Source organism: Phoca vitulina, unplaced genomic scaffold (genome assembly GCF_004348235.1).
Source record: "Phoca vitulina isolate PV1807 unplaced genomic scaffold, GSC_HSeal_1.0 scaffold87, whole genome shotgun sequence".
NCBI classification, from domain to species: Eukaryota; Metazoa; Chordata; class Mammalia; order Carnivora; family Phocidae; genus Phoca; species Phoca vitulina.
Genome location: NW_022589790.1, coordinates 184,510 through 203,576, shown reverse-complemented (window position 1 = coordinate 203,576; position 19,067 = coordinate 184,510). Strand labels below are relative to the sequence as shown.

Genomic DNA, 19,067 nt, shown 5'->3' with positions numbered 1-19,067 from the left:
CAGTCGCCCAACCAACTGAGCCACCCAGGTGCCCCCGTTAACTGGAATTTAAATAAAAATTTAAAAAAAATAAAAGCAAAAACCCAAACAACGTATTCATTTAATATTAATTAATCAAGCACATATTATGACGAGGTTGGGTCTGGAGTTCTGGATTTTTTTTTAGATTTGTAAAAAAATTAGAATTTCTGTGGACATCAGGAGTCAAAATCCTTTCAGTAAACAGGCCCTGGACCATATCTGTCTTCTGAGTGTCCACCTGTCCCCATTGGTCCTCTCATACTGTTTTGAGCCTGGAGACTTCAAGTCAGATTTAGTGCACACATTTCTTGAACAACTCTCCTGTTCTGCCTCTTACATTTGAGGGGAGGGGTGCTTCCAGACCAAGCAATCTATATGCCCGTCAGTCACCTTTCTTATAGGGAAGTTCCATGTGAACATTTCTACCTATAGTTTGTTATCTTCAGTAGGAGAAAACAGTTGTGTCAGATATTTATATCACAAATAAGTGTAGCAGGGCAAAAAGGCCAACTGTAATTGCAGCTATTTACAGAATGACCTCTGCTGCTTTTTTGAAAGGTTCCTTGTCTGAATAACACATAGAAACTCTACTGGTATGGATTTTCTGGATTTTAGTTATGGGTAATAGAGGAATGAAAAATAGTTCCTGTAGAGGGTATATTGGTGGGACACAGAGCTTTTGTTTGAAAGCTGAAACATGTTTCTTGAGGGGGCAAGTCTCATCTTAAGATGGGAGGAATAGCCTGGGCTGCCCCACCTATGCCTACTTGCACAAAAACTGCTTTCTATTTTTTTAATTAAGATTTTATTTGACAGAGAAAGAGAAAGAGACAGAGAGAGAGCACAAGCAGGGGGAGTAGCAGGCAGAGGGAGAGGGAGAAGCAGGCTCCCTGCTGAGCAGAGAGCCCGATGTGGGGCTCAGTCCCAAAACCCTGGGATCATGACCTGAGCTGAAGGTAGATGCTTAACCAACTGAGCCACCCAGGCCCCCCAAAACTGCTTTCTCTTGAGCAGAGCCAAAGCCAGAAATCCATTTCTGTGTCGACTGCCCCCTGGCTTTCTGCAACCAACCCTTCCTCAGCCAACATGTTCTGCACAGCCATCCCCCTAGGACCATCCCAGTCTTGGGTGCAGAAAATCACCTTCAACCAAGGGATCTTTGCCAAGAGGATCAAAAGACACAAGTGCAACAACTTTCTGCACAAAGCTGCTGGAGCAACAGAGCAGAAGTACATGAGAAAGAAGATACCAAGTCCTAGTTATGGAGGACAAATTAAAGGGGAGCTTTGCAGCCCACTGCTAGGACAGCCTCTACACATTAGGGGAGGCACTAGAAACAGAGTGGCAGGCATAGAGCTCAGCCTGTTAAAGAGGGCAAACCCCCAGGAGGCAGACACCTCTGAAGGAGGTAGACTTTTGGGATGTGGAGTAGTCAGTTGGGCATAGTGTGAGAAGAGCCTTAGCCAGCACTCATACCTCGCTTGTATGGGACACACTCAGAGGAGAGGACTTATGGGCAGGCTTTGGCAGTAAGTCATCCCTCCAGAGACCCCAGAGGATGCACCTGGGTAAGCAGCCTTTCATGTGCCGGGAACATGGAAGTCAAATCTTCACAGACATCAGAAGTCAGCCTCAGGGGAGAAGTGTTTTCTGTCCAATGAGTGTAGACGGTCTTTTACTAAGAAATCAACCCTCATTGCACATCAGAGGACACACAGGGGAGAAGCTGTATGTGTGTAGGGATTGTGGGCATGGCTTTAGACATGTCAATCCTTGTGAAACACCACAGAATACACTCAAAGGAGAAATCTTTTGTGTGCAGGGAATATGGACAGGACTTCTGACTGAAGTCCAGTCTTCCTCAGACACCAGTGCACACATATTGCTGGGCTGTGCCTTATGTGCATGGAGTGTGGGTTCAGCTTCAGCTGTAAGTCAGCTCTGGTCAGACACTTGGGAGAGAAATGCTTTGTGTGCAGGGTGTGTGGGCTTCAGCTTTAAGGGAGCGCTCTTCACAAACGAGAGAACACACCAGGGAAAGAGCAGTGGTGCTGCGTGTGCAGGGAATGTATGAAAAGTTTTAGCTGTAAGGGGGCCCTTAAGTGGACACCAGCAGACACACTCAGCAGAGAAGCCTTTTGTGTGTAAGAAGTGTGGGCAAGGCTTTGGCCTGAAGTCAGATCTCATCACACATCAGAAGAGACACTCGGGGGAGAAGTCTTTATGTCTAGGGAGTATTGAGGAGGCTTTAGATGGAAGCAAGCCTTTGTAGGACATAGGATGTGCTCAGGGGAGAAATAGTCTCTACAGGCAGTGTGGATGAGGCTTTACTTGGAAGTCACAGCTTAGTGTATACGGAGAACAAAATTTGGTCATCACCACCCCACCCCAGGACAGAGAGGCTTCAGGAATGGTTTCCTGGCCCTTAAAACACTCTGTGAATGTGAAAATGGCATGGGAAGCTGTAGAAAAATGGGGTTTTTCTTGTCAAAGAAATAGTCAAACTGTGGTCTGATTTCTTTCCCTGGGTCATTTGTTATAACATGAGTTCTTAACTGTAAACACACACCTTGTTTATTTGTGAGGACAGAGGATATCAGGACTGGTGTAGAGAACTCAAACTCAGCCTTTGTTTCCCTCAAGAAATTGAACCGAGAAAAATGAGTCCAGAGTTGCATTTGTATTTTTGTTATAGAATCTAAAACTGCAGTCAGGTGGAAGAGCATTCCAGGTGTGGGAGACAGGTCTCTTGGGGGATCTTGTCTTTTGATTTGGACAGTCCTTTTGAGATTTGTTTAACAAGAAGCCTTGGCAGATAGAGTGTCTTCCTCTGGGGCAGAGAGCAGATTTGTTTGGTTTCTAGGATAATAGAGAATGTCTTTCTCCAGGACAAAATTTGGGCAGGTTTGCCTGTAGCTCCTATAGAAAGATTGGGGATTTTTTAGGCTTGGAGATCCGCAGCTGTGACACAAACCCATTGTGACCTATCCACCCCATCCCACTTCCATGTCACCCCTTTGTGATGCAGGGCATATGGAGAACCATGAACAAGAAGCTTATGTTGTCTGTTGTATCATGAGTAGTAAAGTCCCTTTTCTATGGTCTGGGAGTCTGGGTCTTCCACTAGAATCCATGAAACTAGCAAGCTAGAGTATGGTGAAGTCTGACTTTTCATAGTTTTATTTTAAGGGGGGCATGATTTAAAAAAAAAAAACTATTGAGATGTAATTCACATAACATAAAATTCACCCTTTTTAAAGTTTACAAGGCAATGACTTTCAGTATATTCAGACTTGTGCATCTATTACCACAATTTTACAGTGTTTTCATTACCCCAAAAAGAAAACCTACAGCTATCATTCCTAAATGCCTACATCCCTACAGCTCTAGGAAACCACTAATTTGCTTTATGTTCTTATAGATTTTTCTCATTCTGAACATTTCATATTAATGGAATCCTACAATATGTTGTGACCTTTGTGAATGGCTTCTTTCACTTAGCATGATATTTTCAAGGTTCATGTTGTAGCATGTGTCAATACTTCATTTATTTTTGTTGCTGAATAGTATTCCATTTTGTGGATATACTACACACTTATCTTTCCAGATGGACATTTGGATTGTTTCCACTTTTTGGTTGCTATAAATAATGCTGCTCTGAACATTTCATGTACAGCTTTTGTGTGGACCTATGTTTTCATGTCTCTTGGGTAGATTTATTGGAGTGGGATTACTCACTGATATTGTAAAGTTTAGAGATCAAAAAAGAAATCACTGAAATAGAAAACAGGAAAACAGAAAATTAATGAAACACCTGGTTCTTTGAGATCAATAACATGTCAATAAATAAATTATTTAGATGAAATAGACAAATTTATAAATAACAAACCACTACTATAGTAGACTTGAGCAAGATGGTGAAATGAGAAGACCCTGGCTCTTTTTCTCCAATGGAGATAATAATATATGAACCAAATCACCTTTATGAGAATTCTAGAAACTGGTTAAGAGGTGGCAGAACCCCAGGCAAGTACAAAGCCAAGAAGAATTGCATCAAAGTAGCTAAGAGAGTTTATTGCACTTTGCACACCATAGACCCCCACCCCAGCACAACACACTTTTAAACAACCAATGGGTCAAAGAAGAAATCACAAGGGAAATGAGAAAATATCTTGAGACAAATGAAAATGAAAACACAACACATCAAAACATATGGATGAAGTGACAGCAGTACAGAAAGAACACTGGTATAAGACTATAGTGGTAAATGCTTATGTTAAAAAAAAAAAGATCTCAAATCAACAACCCAAATTTATACTTCAAGAAATTAGAAAAAAGAATAAACTAAGCCCAAAATTAGCAGAAGGAAAGAAATAATAAAGATTAAAGTAGAGATAAATAGAGAATAGAATGACAGTAGAATTAACAAAACTAAGAGTTTTTTTTTTTTTTTTAATTTTACTATGTTATGTTAGTCACCATACAATACATCATTGGTTTTTGATGTGGTGATCCACGATCCATTGTTTTCGTATAACACCCAATGCTCCATGCAGTACGTGCCCTCCTTAATACCCATCACTGGGCTAACCCATCCCCCCTCCCCCCTCCCCTCTAAAACCCTGTTTGTTTCTCAGAGTCCATAGTCTCTCATGGTTCATCTCTCCCTCTGATTTCCCTCCCTTCATTTTTCCCTTCCTTCTCCTAATGTCCTCCATGCTATTCCTTATGTTCCACAAATAAGTGAAACCATATGATAATTGACTTTCTCTGCTTGACTTATTTCACTTACCATAATCTCCTCCAGTCCCATCCATGTTGATGTAAAAGTTGGGTATTCATCCTTTCTGATGGCTGAGTCATATTCCATTGTATATATGGACCACATCTTCTTTATCCATTCATCTGTTGAAGGGCATCTTGGCTCTTTCCACAATAATCTTTGACAAAGCAGGAAAAAACATGCAATGGAAAAAAGACAGTCTCTTCAATAAATGGTGCTAGGAAAATTGGACAGCCACATGCAGAAGAATGAAACTCGACCATTCTCTAACACCATTCACAAAGATAAACTCAAAATGGATGAGAGACCACAATGTGAGACAGGAATCCATCAAAATCCTAGAGGAGAAGATAGGCAGTAACCTCTTTGACATCGCCCACAGCAACTTCTTTCAAGATACATCTCCAAAAGCTAGTGAAACAAAAGCAAAATGAACTTTTGGGACTTCCTCAAGATAAAAAACTTCTGCGCAGCAAAGGAAACAGTCAACAAAACAAAGAGGCAACCCACAGAATGGGAGAAGATATTTGCAAATGACACTACAGATAAAGGGCTGGTATCCAAGGTCTATAAAGAACTTCTCAAATTCAACACCCAAAAAACAAATAATCAATTCAAAGAATGGACAGAAGGCATGAAAAGACACTTCTCTGAAGAAGATACACAAATGGCTAACAGACACATGAAAAAATGTTCATCATCATTAGCCATCAGGGAAATTCAAATCAAAACCACATTGAGATACTACCTTACACCAGTTAGAATGGCAAAAATTGACAAGGCAAGAAACAACAAATGTTGGAGAGGTTGTGGAGAAAAGGGAACCCTCTTACACTGTTGGTGAGAATGCAAGTTGGTACAGCCACTTTGGAAAACAGTGTGGAGGTTCCTCAAAAATTTAAAAATAGAGCTACCCTATGACCCAGCAATTGCACTCCTGGGTATTTACCCCAAAGACACAGCTGTAGTGAAAAGAAGGGCCATATGCACCCCAATGTTCATAGCAGCAATGTCCGCAATAGCCAAGCTGTGGAAAGAGCTGAGATGCCCTTCAACAGATGAATGGATCAAGAAGATGTGGTCCATATATACAATGGAGTATTACTCAGCCATCAGAAAGGATAAATCCCAAACTTTTACGTCAACATGGATGGAACTGGAGGAGATTATGCTAAGTGAAATAAGTCAAGCAGAGAAAGTCAATTATCCTATGGTTTCACTTATTTGTGGAACATAAGGAATAGCATGGAGGACATTAGGAGAAGGAAGGGAAAAATGAAGGGGGGGAATCGGAGGGAGAGATGAACTATGAGAGACTATGGACTCTGAGAAACAGGGTTTTAGAAGGCAGGGGGGAGGGGGAATTGGTTAGGCTGGTGATGGGTATTAAGGAGGACATGTACTGCATGGAGCACTGGGTGTTATATGAAAACAATGGATCGTGGATCACCACATCAAAAACTAATGATGTAGTGTATGGTGACTAACATAATGAAATTTAAAAACTTAAAAAATATATAATAACAAAATTTTAAAAGATTTTATTTATTTATTTGACAGAGAAATTGAGAGAGAACACAAGTAGGCAAAGCAGCAGGCAGAGGGAGAGGGAGAAGCACACTCCCTGCCGAGCCGGGGGAGCCCAATGTGGGGCTCGATCCCAGGACCCTGGGATCATGACCTGAGCTGAAGGCAGCCGCTTAACCGACTGAGCCACCCAGGCACCCCCAAAATTTTAATTTAAATTCCAGGTAGTTAACATACAGTATAATATTAGTTTCAGGGGTACAATTTAGTGATTCAACACTTATATACCATACTGGTGCTCACCACAGCATGTGCACTCCTTAATCCCATCACGCATCCAACCCATTCCCACACCCCTTCCCCTCTGGCAACCATACAGTTAAGAGTCTGTTTCTTGGCTTGCTTCTTTCTTTTTTTCCCCAATGAGCATTTGTATTGTTTCTTAAATTCCACGTATGAGTGAAACCATATGGTATTTGTCTTTCTCTGACTGATTTATTTCCCTTAGCATAATACTCTCTAGATCCACCCACATCATTGCAAATGGCAATTTATCCATTCTTTATCCATTCATCAGTTGATAGACATTTGCGCTCTTTTCATAATTTGGCTATTGTAGATAATGCTGCTATAAACATCGGGATGCATGTATTCCTTCAATTTAGTATTTTTGTATTTTCTGGGTAAATACTTAGTAGTACAGTATTGCTGGACCATAAGGTAGCTCTATTTTTAACTTCCTGAGGGACCTCCATACCGTTTTCCAGAGTGGCTGCACCAGTTTGCATTCTCACCAACAGTGCAAGAGGGTTCCCCTTTCTCCACATCCTTGCCAATATTTGTTGTTTCTTGTGTTGTTGATTTTAGCCAAGCTGACAGGTGTGAGGTGATATCTTACTGAGTTTTGACTTGTATTTCCCTGATACTGAGTGATGTTGAGCATCTTTTCATATGTCTGTTGGCCATCTGTATGTCCTCTTTGGAAAAATGCCTATTCATGTCTTCTGTTTAATTGGATTATTTGTTTTTGGGAATTGAATTTTGTAAGTTCTTTATATATTTTGGACATTAAACCTTTATCAAATATCTTCTCCCATTCCATAGGCTGGCTTTTAATTTTGTTGATTGTTTGCTTCACTGCGCAGAAGCTTTTTATTTTGATGAAGTTCCAGTAGTTTATTTTTGCCTTTGTTTCCATTGCCTCAGGAGACATATCTAGAAAGAAGTTGCTGTGGCCAATGTCAAAGAGATTACTGCCTGTGTTCTTTTCTAGGATTTTAATGGTTTCCTGTCTCACATTTATCTTCCATCCATTTTGAATTTATTTTTGTGTATGGTGTAAGAAAATGGTCCAGTTTCATTCTTTTACATGTTGCTGTTCAGTTTTCTCAATACCATTTGTTGAAGAGTCTCTTTTCCATTGGATATTCTTTCTTGCTTTGTTGAAGATTAATTGACCGTATAGTTGTGGGTTCATTTCTGGGTTTTCTCTTCTGTTCCATTGATCTATATGTCTGTTTTTGTGCCAGTACCATGCTGTTTTGATGACTACAGCTTTGTAATATAATTTGAAGTCTGGAATTCTGATGCCTCCAGCTTTTTCTTTTTTTTTTTTTTCAAGATTGCTTTGGCTCTTCAGGGTCTTTTGTGGTTCCATACAAATTTTAGGATTGTTTGCTCTAGCTTTGTGAAAGATGCTGGTGGTATATTGATAGGGATTGTCCTACATGTGTAGATTGCTTTGGGTAGTATGGACATTTTAGCAGTGTTTGTTCTTCCGATCCATGAGCACAGAATGTTTTTCCATTTCTTTGTGTCATCCTCAATTTCTTTCATCAGTGTTTTATAGTTTTCAGAGTACAGGTCCTTCACCTCTTTGGTTAAGTTTATTCCTGGGACTCTTATGGTTTTTTATGTAATTGTAAATAGGTTTGATTCCTTGATTTCTCTTTCTGCTGCTTCATTATTGGTGTATAGATATGCAACTGATTTATGTACATTGATTTTGTATCCTGCATTTTACTGAGTTTATGTATCAGTTCTAGCAAATTTTTGGTGGAGTCTTACAGGTTTTCTGTATAGAGTATCATGTCCTCTGCAAATAGTGAAAATTTTACCTCTTCCTTGTCAATTTGGTTGCCTTTTATCTTTTTGTTGTCTGATTGCTGAGGCTAGGACTTCCAGTACTATGCTAAATATCAGTGGTGAGAGTGGACATCCCTGTCATGCTCCTGACTGTAGAGGAAAAGCTCTCAATTTTTCCCCACTGAGGATGATATTAGCTGTGTGGTTTTCATATATGGCCTTTATTTTGTTGAGGTGTGTTCCCTCTAACCCTACTTTGTTGAGGGTTTTTATCAAGAATGGATGTTGTACTTTGTCAAATGCTTTTTCTGCATCTACTGAGAGGATCATATGTTTCTTATTCTTTCTTTTATTAATGTGGTGTATCATGTCAGTTGATTTGTGATATTGAACCACCCTTGCTGCCCAGGAATAAATCCCACTTGATTGTGGTGGGTGACTCTTTTAATGTACTGTTGGATTTGGTTGCTAGTATTTTATTTTTTTATTTTTATTTTTTGGTAGTATTTTATTGAGGATTTTTGCATCCATGTTCATCAGGGATATTGACCTGCATTTCTTTTTAAGTGGAGTCTTTATCTGGTTTTGCTATCAGGGTAATGCTGGCCTCATAGAATGAAGTTGCAAGTTTTCCTTCCCTTTTTTTTTTTTTTTTTTTCTTTTTTGGAATAGTTTGAGAAGTATAAGTATTAATTCTTCTTTAAATGTTTGGCAAAATTCACCTGTGAAACCATCTGGCCCTGGACTTTTGTTGGGAGATTTTTGACTATGGATTCAATTTCTTTGCTGGTTATAAGTCTGTTCAAGCTTTCTATGTCTTTCTGTTTCAGTTTTGGTAGTTCATATGTTTCTAGGAATTTACCCATTTCTTCTAGGTTGTCCAGTTTGTTGGTGTATAGTTTCTCATATATTCTTTTATAATTGTTTGTATTTCTGTGATATTGATTGTTTCTCCTCTCTCTTTTGTGATTTTATTTATTTAGGTCCTTTCTCTTTTTTTCTTGATAAGTCTGGGTAGAGGTTAATCAATTTAATTGATTTTTTTTTTCAAAGAACCAGCTCCTGGTTTCATTGATCTGGTTGTTTTTTTTTTTTTGGTTTTGTTTTGTTTTTGTTTGTTTGGTTTTTTTGTTTCCATATTATTTATTTCTGTTATAGTCTTTATTATTTCCCTTGTTATGCTGGCTTTAGGCTTTGTTTGTTCTTTCTCTAGCGCCTTTAGGTGTAAGGTTAGATTATTTATTTGAGATTTTTCTTGCTTCTTGAGGTAGGCCTATATTGCTATAAACTTCCCTCTTAGAACCACTTTTGCTGCATTTCAAAGATTTTGGACAGTTGTGTTTTCATTTTCATTTGTTTTCATGTATTTTTAAGATTTCTTCTTTGATTTCCTGGTTGACCATTTCATGTTTATTAGCATGTTATTTAACCTCCATGTATTTGTGGTCTTTCCAAATTTTTTCTTGGGATTGACTTCAAGTTTCATAGCATTGTGGTTAGAAAAGATGCATGGTATGATCTCATTCTGTTTGTATTTCCTAAGGTCTGATTTGTGACCTAGTATGTGATCTATTCTAGAGAATGTCCCATGTGCACTGGAAAATAATGTGTATTCTGCTGCTTTGAGATGAAATGTTATGAATATATCTATCAAGTCCATCTGGCCCAGTGTGTCATTCAAAGCCATTGTTTCCTTGTTGATTTTCTGCTTAAGATGATCTGTCCATTGATGTAAGTGGGTTGTTAAAGGCCCCTACTATTATTGTATTATTATCAATGAATTCCTTTATGTTATTAATTATTTTATATATTTGGGTGCTCCCATGTTTGGTGCATAAATATTTACAATTGTTAGATCTGTTGGATAGTCCCTTTAATTATGCTATAATGCCCTTTTTCATATCTTGTTACAGTCTTTGTTTTAAAGTCTAGTTCGTCTGATATAAGTATGGTGACACCAGCTTTCTTTTGATGTCCTTTTGCATGATAAATGTTTCTCCATCCTCTAACTTTCAATCTGCAGGTGTCTTTAGGTCCAAAATGAGTCTCTTGTAGGCAGCATATAGATGAGTTTTGTTTTTTTTATCCATTTGGACACCCAGTGTCTTTTGATGGGAGAATTTAGTCAATTTACATTCAGAGTAATTGATAGATATGTATTTATTGCCATTTTGTTACTCATTTTGTGTTTGTTTCTGGAGATTCTCTATGTTCCTTTCTTGTCTTTGTCACTTTTGGTCTTTCCTTTCCATGCAAAGTCCCCTTTAATATCTCTTGCAGGGCTGGTTTAGTGTCATGAACTCCTTTAGTTTTTTTTTTGTCTGGGAAACTCTCTCTCTTTCTATTCTGAATGATAGCCTTGCTGGATAGAGTATTCTTGGCTGCAGATTTTTCCCATTTCAACATGTTCAATATATCTTCCCATTCTCTTCTGGCTTGCCAAGTTTCTGTTGAGAGATCTGAGTCTTCCCTTGTAAATTAAGGACTTCTTTTGTCTTGCTGCTTTTAAGATTTTTTTTTTCATTATCACTATAGTTTGCAAATTTAATTACAATATGTTTTGGTATTGGCCTGCTTTTGTTGATTTTGATGGGAGTTTTCCATGCTTCTTGGACCTGGGTGTCTGTTTCCTTCCCCAGATTAGGGAAGTTTTCAGCTAGGATTTCCTCAAATAAATTTTCTGTCATCTTTTCCGTCTCTTCTCTTCGTGGGTCTCCTATAATATGAATGTTCTTATGTTTGATGGAGTTACTGAGTTTCCTAAGTCTATTCATGACATGTTCCATAGTTCTTTTGTTCAGCTTCATTATTTTCCATTATATTATGTTCTTTTTTTTTTTACATTTTTTTATTATGTTAATCACCATACATTACATCATTAGTTTTTGATGTAGTGTTCCATGATTCATTGTTTGCATATAACACCCAGTGCTCCATGCAGAATGTGCCTTCTTTAATACCCATCACCAGGCTAACCCATCCTCCCACCCGCCTCCCCTCGAGAACCCTCAGTTTGTTTTTCAGAGTCCACAGTCTCTCATGGCTCGTCTCCCCGTCCGATTTCCCCCCTTCATTCTTCCTCTCCTGCTATCTTCTTTTTTTTTTTAACATATAATGTATTATTTGCTTCAGAGGTACAGATCTGTGATTCAACAGTCTTGCACACTTCACAGCGCTCACCATAGCACATACCCTCCCCAAGGTCTATCACCCAGCCACCGCATCCCTCCCACCCCCCACCACTCCAGCAAACCTCAGTTTGTTTCCTGAGATTAAGAATTCCTCATATCAGTGAGGTCATATGATACATGTCTTTCTCTGTTTGACTTATTTCACTCAGCATAATACCCTCCAGTTCCATCCATGTCATTACAAATGGCAAGATTTCATTCTTTTTGATGGCTGCATAATATTCGAGTGTATATATATACACCCACATCTTCTTTATCCATTCATCTGTCGATGGACATCTTCGCTCTTTCCATAGTTTGGCTATTGTGGACATTGCTGCTATACGGGGTGCATGTACCCCTTTGGATCCCTACATTTGTATCTTTGGGGTAAATACCCAGTAGTTCAATTGCTGGATCGTATGGTAGCTCTATTTTCAACTTTTTGAGGAACCTCCATACTGTTTTCCAGAGTGCCTGCACCACCTTGCATTCCCACCAACAGTGTAGGAGGGTTGCCCTTTCTCCACATCCCTGCCAACATCTGTCATTTCCTGACTTGTTAATTTTAGCCATTCTGACTGATCTGAGGTGATATCTCATTGAGGTTTTGATTTGGATTTCCCTGATGCCGAGCGATGTTGAGCATTTTTTCGTGTGTCTGTTGGCTGTTTGGATGTCTTCTTTGGAAAAATGTCTGTTCATGTCTTCTGCCCATTTCTTGATTGGATCACTTGTTCTTTGGGTGTTGAGTTTAGTAAGTTCTATTATAGATTTTGGATACTAGCCCTTTATCTGAGATGTCATTTGCAAATATCTTCTCCCATTCTGTTGGTTGTCTTTTGGTTTTGTTGACTGTTTCTTTTGCTGTGCAAAAGCTTCTTATCTTGATGAAGTCCCAATAGTTCATTTTTGCCCTTGCTTCCCTTGCCTTTCGTGATGTTTCTAGGAAGAAGTTGCTGCGGCTGAGGTCGAAAAGGTTGCTGCCTGTGTTCTCCTTTAGGATTTTGATGGACTCCTCTCTCACATTGAGGTCTTTCAACCATTTTGAGTCTATTTTTGTGTGTGGTGTAAGGAAATGGTCCAGTTTCATTCTTCTGCATGTGGCTGTCCAATTTCCGCAACACCATTTGTTGAAGAGACTGTCTTTCTTCCATTGGACATTCTTTCCTGCTTTGTCAAAGATTAGTTGACCATAGAGTTGAGGGTCCATTTCTGGGCTCTCTATTCTGTTCCATTGATCTATGTGTCTGTTTTTCTGCCAGTACCATACTGTCTTGATGATCACAGCTTTGTAATAGAGCTGGAAGTCTGGAATTGTGATGCTGCCAGCTTTGCTTTTCTTTTTCAACATTCCTGTGGCTATTCGGGGTCTTTTCTGGTTCCATACAAATTTTAGGATTATTTGTTCCATTTCTTTGAAAAAAGTGGATGGTATTTTGTTGGGGATTGCATTGAATGTGTAGATTGCTCTAGGTAGCATTGACATCTTCACAATATTTGTTCTTCCAATCCATGGGCATGGAACGTTTTGCCATTTCTTTGCGTCTTCCTCAATTTCTTTCATGAGTATTTTATAGTTTTCTGAGTACAGATCCTTTGCCTCTTTGGTTAGATTTATTCCTAGGTATCTCATGGTTTTGGGTGCAATTGTAAGTGGGATCGACTCCTTAATTTCTCTTTCTTCTGTCTTGTTGTTGGTGTATAGGAATGCCACTGATTTCTGTGTATTGATTTTATATCCTGCCACTTTACTGAATTCCTGTATGAGGTCTAGCAGTTTTGGGGTGGAGTCTTTTGGGTTTTCCACATAAAGTATCACATCATCTGCAAAGAGTGAGAGTTTGACTTCTTCTTTGCCGATTTGGATGCCTTTTATTTCTTTTTGTTGTCTGATTGCTGTGGCTAGGACTTCTAGTACATACCCAGTAGTTCAATTGCTGGATCGTATGGTAGCTCTATTTTCTTTTTAATTTCTCTTTCTTCTGTCTTGTTGTTGGTGTATAGGAATGCCACTGATTTCTGTGTGAATAGCACTGGTGTTAATGGACATCCCTGCCGTGTTCCTGACCTTAGGGGGAAAGCTCTCAGTTTTTCCCCATTGAGAATGATATTCGCTGTGGGTTTTTCATAGATGGCTTTTATGATATTGAGGTATGTACCCTCTATCCCTATACTCTGAAGAGTTTTGATCAAGAAAGGATGCTGTACTTTGTCAAATGCTTTTTCTGCATCTATGGACAGGATCGTATGGTTCTTGTTCTGTCTTTTATTAATGTGTTGCATCACATTGATTGATTTGCAGATGTTGAACCAACCTCGCAGCCCAGGGATAAATCCCACTTGGTCGTGGTGAATAATCCTTTTAATGTACTGTTGGATCCTATTGGCTAGTATTTTGGTGAGAATGTTTGCATCCGTATTCATCAAGGATATTGGTCTGTAATTCTCCTTCTTGATGGGGTCTTTGTCTGGTTTGGGGATCAAGGTAATGGTGGCCTCATAAAACGAGTTTGGAAGTTTTCCTTCCATTTCTATTTTTTGGAACAGTTTCAGAAGAATAGCTATTAATTCTGCTTTAAATGTTTGGTCGAATTCCCCTGGGAAGCCATCTGGCCCTGGGCTTTTGTTTGTTGGGAGATTTTTGATGACTGCTTCAATTTTCTTAGTGGTTATAGGTCTGTTCAGCTTTTCTATTCTTCCTGGTTCAGTTTTGGTAGTTGATACATCTCTAGGAATGCATCCATTTCTTCCAGATTATCGAATTTGCTGACATATAGTTGCTCATAAGATGTTCTTAGAATTGTTTGTATTTCTTTGGTGTTGGTTGTGATCTCTCCTATTTCATTCATGACTTTGTTGTTTTGGGTCATTTCTCTTTTGTTTTGATAAGTCGGGCTAGGGGTTTATCAATCTTGTTAATTCTTTCAGAGAACCAGCTCCTAGTTTTGTTGATCTGTTCTACTGTTCTTTTGGTTTCTATTTCATTGATTTCTGCTCTGATCTTTATTATTTCTGGTCTCCTGCTGGGTTTAGGCTTTATTTGCTGTTCTCTCTCCAGCTCCTTTAGGTATAGGGTTAGGTTGTGTATTTGAGACCTTTCTTGTTTCTTGAGAAAGGCTTGTATTGCTATAATACTTTCCCCTTAGGACTGCCTTTGCTGTATTCCAAAGATTTTGAAGAGTTGTGTTTTCATTTTCGTTGGTTTCCATGAATTTTTAAAATTCTTCTTTAATTTCCTGGTTGACCCATTCATTCTTTAGTAGGATGCTCTTTAGCCACCATGTATTTGAGTTCTTTCCGACTTTCCTCTTGTGATTGAGTTCTAGTTTCAAAGCATTGTGGTCTGAAAATATGCAGGGAATGATCCCAATCTTTTGGTACCAGTTGAGACCTGATTTGTGACCTAGGATGTGATCTATTCTGGAGAATGTTCCATGGGCACTAGAGAAGAATGTGTATTCTGTTGCTTTGAGATGGAATGTTCTGAATAGATCTGTGAAGTCCATTTGGTCCAGTGTGTCATTTAAAGTCTTCATTTCCTTGTTGATCTTTTGCTTAGATGATCTGTCCATTTCAGTGAGGGGGGTGTTAAAGTTCCCCACTATTATTGTATTGTTGTCAACGTGTTTCTTTGCTTTTGTTATTAATTGCCTTATATAATTGGCTGCTGCCATGTTAGGGGCATAGATATTTACAATTGTTAGATCTTCTTGATGGATCGACCCTTTAAGTAGGATATAGTTGTCCTTCCTCATGTCTTATTACAGTCTTTGGTTTAAACTCTAATTTGTGTGATAAAAGGATTGCCACCCCAGCTTTCTTTTGGTGTCCATTAGCATGGTAAGTGGTTTTCCACCCCCTCACTTTCAATCTGGGGGTGTCTTTGGGTCTAAAATGAGTCTCTTGCAGACAGCATATCGATGGGTCTTGTTTTTTTATCCAATCTGATAGCCTGTGTCTTTTGATTGGGGCATTTAGCCCATTTACATTCAGGGTAACTATTGAAAGATATGTATTTAGTGCCATTGTATTGCCTGTAAGGTGACTGTTATTGTATATTGTCTGTGTTCCTTTCTGGTCTATGTTGCTTTTAGGCTCTCTCTTTGCTTAGAGGACCCCTTTCAATATTTCTTGTAGGGCTGGTTCATGTTTGCAAATTCCTTTAGTTTTTGTTTGTCCTGGAAGCTTTTTATCTCTCCTTCTATTTTCAATGACAGCCTAGCTGGATAGAGTATTCTTGGCTGCGTATTTTTCTCATTTAGTGCTCTGAGTATATCATGCCAGTCCTTTCTGGCCTGCCAGGTCTCTGTGGATAGGTCTGTTGCCAGTCTAATGTTTCTACCATTGTAGGTTACATATCTCTTCTCCCGAGCTGCTCTCAGGATTTTCTCTTTGTCTCCGAGACTCGTAAGTTTCACTCTTAGATGTCGGGGTGTTGACCTACTTTTATTGATTTTGAGAGGGGTTCTCTGTGCTTCCTGGATTTTGATGCCTGTTTCCTTCCCCAAATTAGGGAAGTTCTCTGCTATAATTTGCTCCAATATACCTTCTGCCCCTCTCTCTCATCTTCTTCTAGGATCCCAATTATTCTAATGTTGTTTCGTCTTATGGTATCGCTTATCTCTCGAATTCTGCCCTCGTGATCCAGTAGTTGTTTCTCTCTCTTTTTCTCAGCTTCTTTATTTTCCATCATTTGGCCTTTTATATTGCTAATTCTCTTCTGCCTCATTTATCCTAGCAGTTAGAGCCCCCAATTTTGATTGCACCTCATTAATAGCCTTTTTGATTTCGACTTGGTTAGATTTTAGTTCTTTTATTTCTCCAGAAAGGGTTTCTCTAATAACTTCCATGCTTTTTTCAAGCCCAGCTAGTATCTTTAAAATCATCATTCTGAACTCTAGTTCCAACATTGTACTAATGTCCGTATTGAGTAGGTCCCTGGCAGTCAGTATTGCCTCTTGTTCTTTTTTTTGAGGTGATTTTTTCCGTCTTATCATTTTGTGCAGAGGAGAATAGATGAATGAGAGAACAAAATGCTAACAGGGTAACAACATCCCCAGAAAATATACTCTAAACAAATCAGAAAAGACCTGAAACCGGGGGGAAAGAAAGGGAAGGAAAGAAAAGAGAAAAAGTTTGTTTTTTTGTCAACAAACAAAAACAGAACAAAACAAAACAAAAAACAGAATATGATCAGATATGATCAGGCTGGTGCATAGATCAGTGCCACACACTAGATTTTGGGTGTATTTTGGTCTGTTAGAAGAAAGTGCCTCCCAAATTTTAAAGAAAGAAAAACTTAACATATGTACAAAAATAAGGTTTAATACGCTGAAGGGGTGGAATGTGACTGTAAAGATGAAAATTATAAAAGATTTTATAAAAGTAATTGATAAGATAAGGAGTTGTTTGAAAAAAAGAGGATTTAAAAAAAAAAAAGTGGAGAGAATGTGATCAGGCACGAGACTAGAACAAAGCCATACACTAGAGATTTAGGGTATATATTTTTTTTTTAATTTTTTTTATTGTTATGTTAATCCCCATACATTACATCATTAGTTTTAGATATAGTGTTCCATGATTCATTGTTTGTGCATAACACCCAGTGCTCCATGCAGAACGTGCCCTCCTCAATACCCATCACCAGGCTAACCCATCCTCCCAACCCCCTCCCCTCTAGAACCCTCAGTTTGTTTTTCAGAGTCCATCGTCTCTCATGGTTCTTCTCCCCCTCCGATTCCCCCCCTTCATTTTTCCCCTCCTGCTACATTCTTCTTCTTCTTTTTTTCTTTCTTAACATATATTGCATTATTTGTTTCAGAGGTACAGATCTGAGATTCAACAGTCTTGCACAATTCACAGCGCTTACCAGAACACATACCCTCCCCAGTGTCCATCACCCAGTCACCCCATCCCTCCCACCCCACCCCCCACTCCAGCAACCCTCAGTTTGTTTCCTGAGATTAAGAATTCCTCATATCAGTGAGGTCATATGATACATGTCTTTCTCTGTTTGACTTATTTCGCTCAGCATAATAGATTTAGGGTATATTTTTATGTGTTAGAAGAAACTGTATCCCAAAATTTTAAAGAGAGAACAACTTATATATATATGCCAAAAATAAGGGTAACTACTATGAAGGGATAGAATATGACTCTAAAAATGAAAAATAAAAATGTTTTTTTAAAAAAGGGATTGATAAGATGTTGGTTGAAAAAAGGAAAAGAAAAATTAAAAAAAAAAAGAAAAAGACAGTTAAAAAAAAAATTAACTTCGAAAGACTAAAGAATCATGGGGAAAAAAGCCATGAATTCTATGTGCAGTATTGCCCTGTCACTGGAGTTCTGCCATTCTCATTGATCGGTAAACTTGGTCTTGGCTGGCTGTTCTCGCTGATCTTCTGGGGGAGGGGCCTGTTGCCGTGGTTCCCAAATGTCTTTGCCGGAGGCAGAATTGCCCCGCCCTTGCCGGTCCGGGCTAAGTAATCTGCTCGGGTTTGCTCTCCGGAGCTTTTGTTCCCTGCAAGCTTTCCGTACAGCTTTGGAGGCCGAGAGTGAAAATGGCGGCCTCCCAATCTCCGCCCCGGAGGAGCTGAGAACTCGGGGCCCCGCTCCTCAGTGCGCCCCCAGAGGAAAGCAGTCAGTCACTCCCACCTCTCTGGTCTCTGGCTGCACTCCGTGCTCACCCGGCCTGTGACCGCGCCTTTCTATCTGGCACCCGACCCCAGGTGGAGTCTCCAAACCCAGCAGATGCCTGCAGTGCACTTCCGCGCCTCTCCTCCCGGGGGAAGAAGGTGAGTCTCCCCAGATCTGCCGCTTGTTGGGTCCCTGCTGGAGGAGCAGGGGCCCGACTGTGCCGCGGATCACGGTTTATGACAACCCCGAGCTGAGAGCCCGCGCCTGGGCTCCGTCTCTGCAGCTGGCTTCCCCACTCTGATACCTGGGAGCTCTGCCGCACTCAGGCACCTCCGGTCTTTGTGTGACCCCGAGGGTCCTGAGACCACACTGTCCCGCGAGGCTTCCACCCCCCGCTTAGCCACTGGAGCGACGTCCCTCAGCGGAGCCGACCTCTAAAAGTTCCGATTTTGTGCTCCGGGGCTCTATCACTTGCCAGAAGGGGCCGACGGAGGCCCCTCCCCCCATCTATCCTCCCGAATATCGCCTCGGATTCACTTCTCCGCACGTCCTACCTTCCAGAAAGTGGTCGCTTTTCTGTGCAGAGAGTTGTTGCTCTTCTTTTCTTTGATCGCCTGTTGAGTTCGTAGGTGTTCAGAATGGTTTGATCCCTATCCGGCTGAATTCCTGAGACCAGACGAAATCCAGGTCTCCTACTCCTCCGCCATCTTGCTCCGCCCCTCCATTATTTTATGTTCTGTATCATTCATTCATTCTTCTGTTTCTTCCAGCCCTCTATTCATGCATCAAGCCTGTTTCCAATCTCAGTTATTGCATTTTTCATTTCTGTTTTTTAACTCTTT

General features: G+C 39.8%; 1 protein-coding gene across 5 annotated transcripts in view; it reads left to right on the top strand.

Moving 5' to 3' along the window:
- LOC116626420 (H-2 class I histocompatibility antigen, Q10 alpha chain-like) overlaps positions 1-19,067 on the top strand; it is a 72,239-nt gene that overhangs the window by 9,483 nt on the left and 43,689 nt on the right. The window contains exon 1 of one of the 5 annotated variants that reach the window (XM_032395729.1): positions 18,342-18,383. The exons of the other annotated variants lie outside the window; for them this stretch is intronic. The gene's annotated coding sequence lies outside the window, so the exon portion shown is untranslated. Of the gene's footprint in view, positions 1-18,341; positions 18,384-19,067 lie in introns of those variants that run through there. 5 annotated transcript variants of the gene reach the window in all.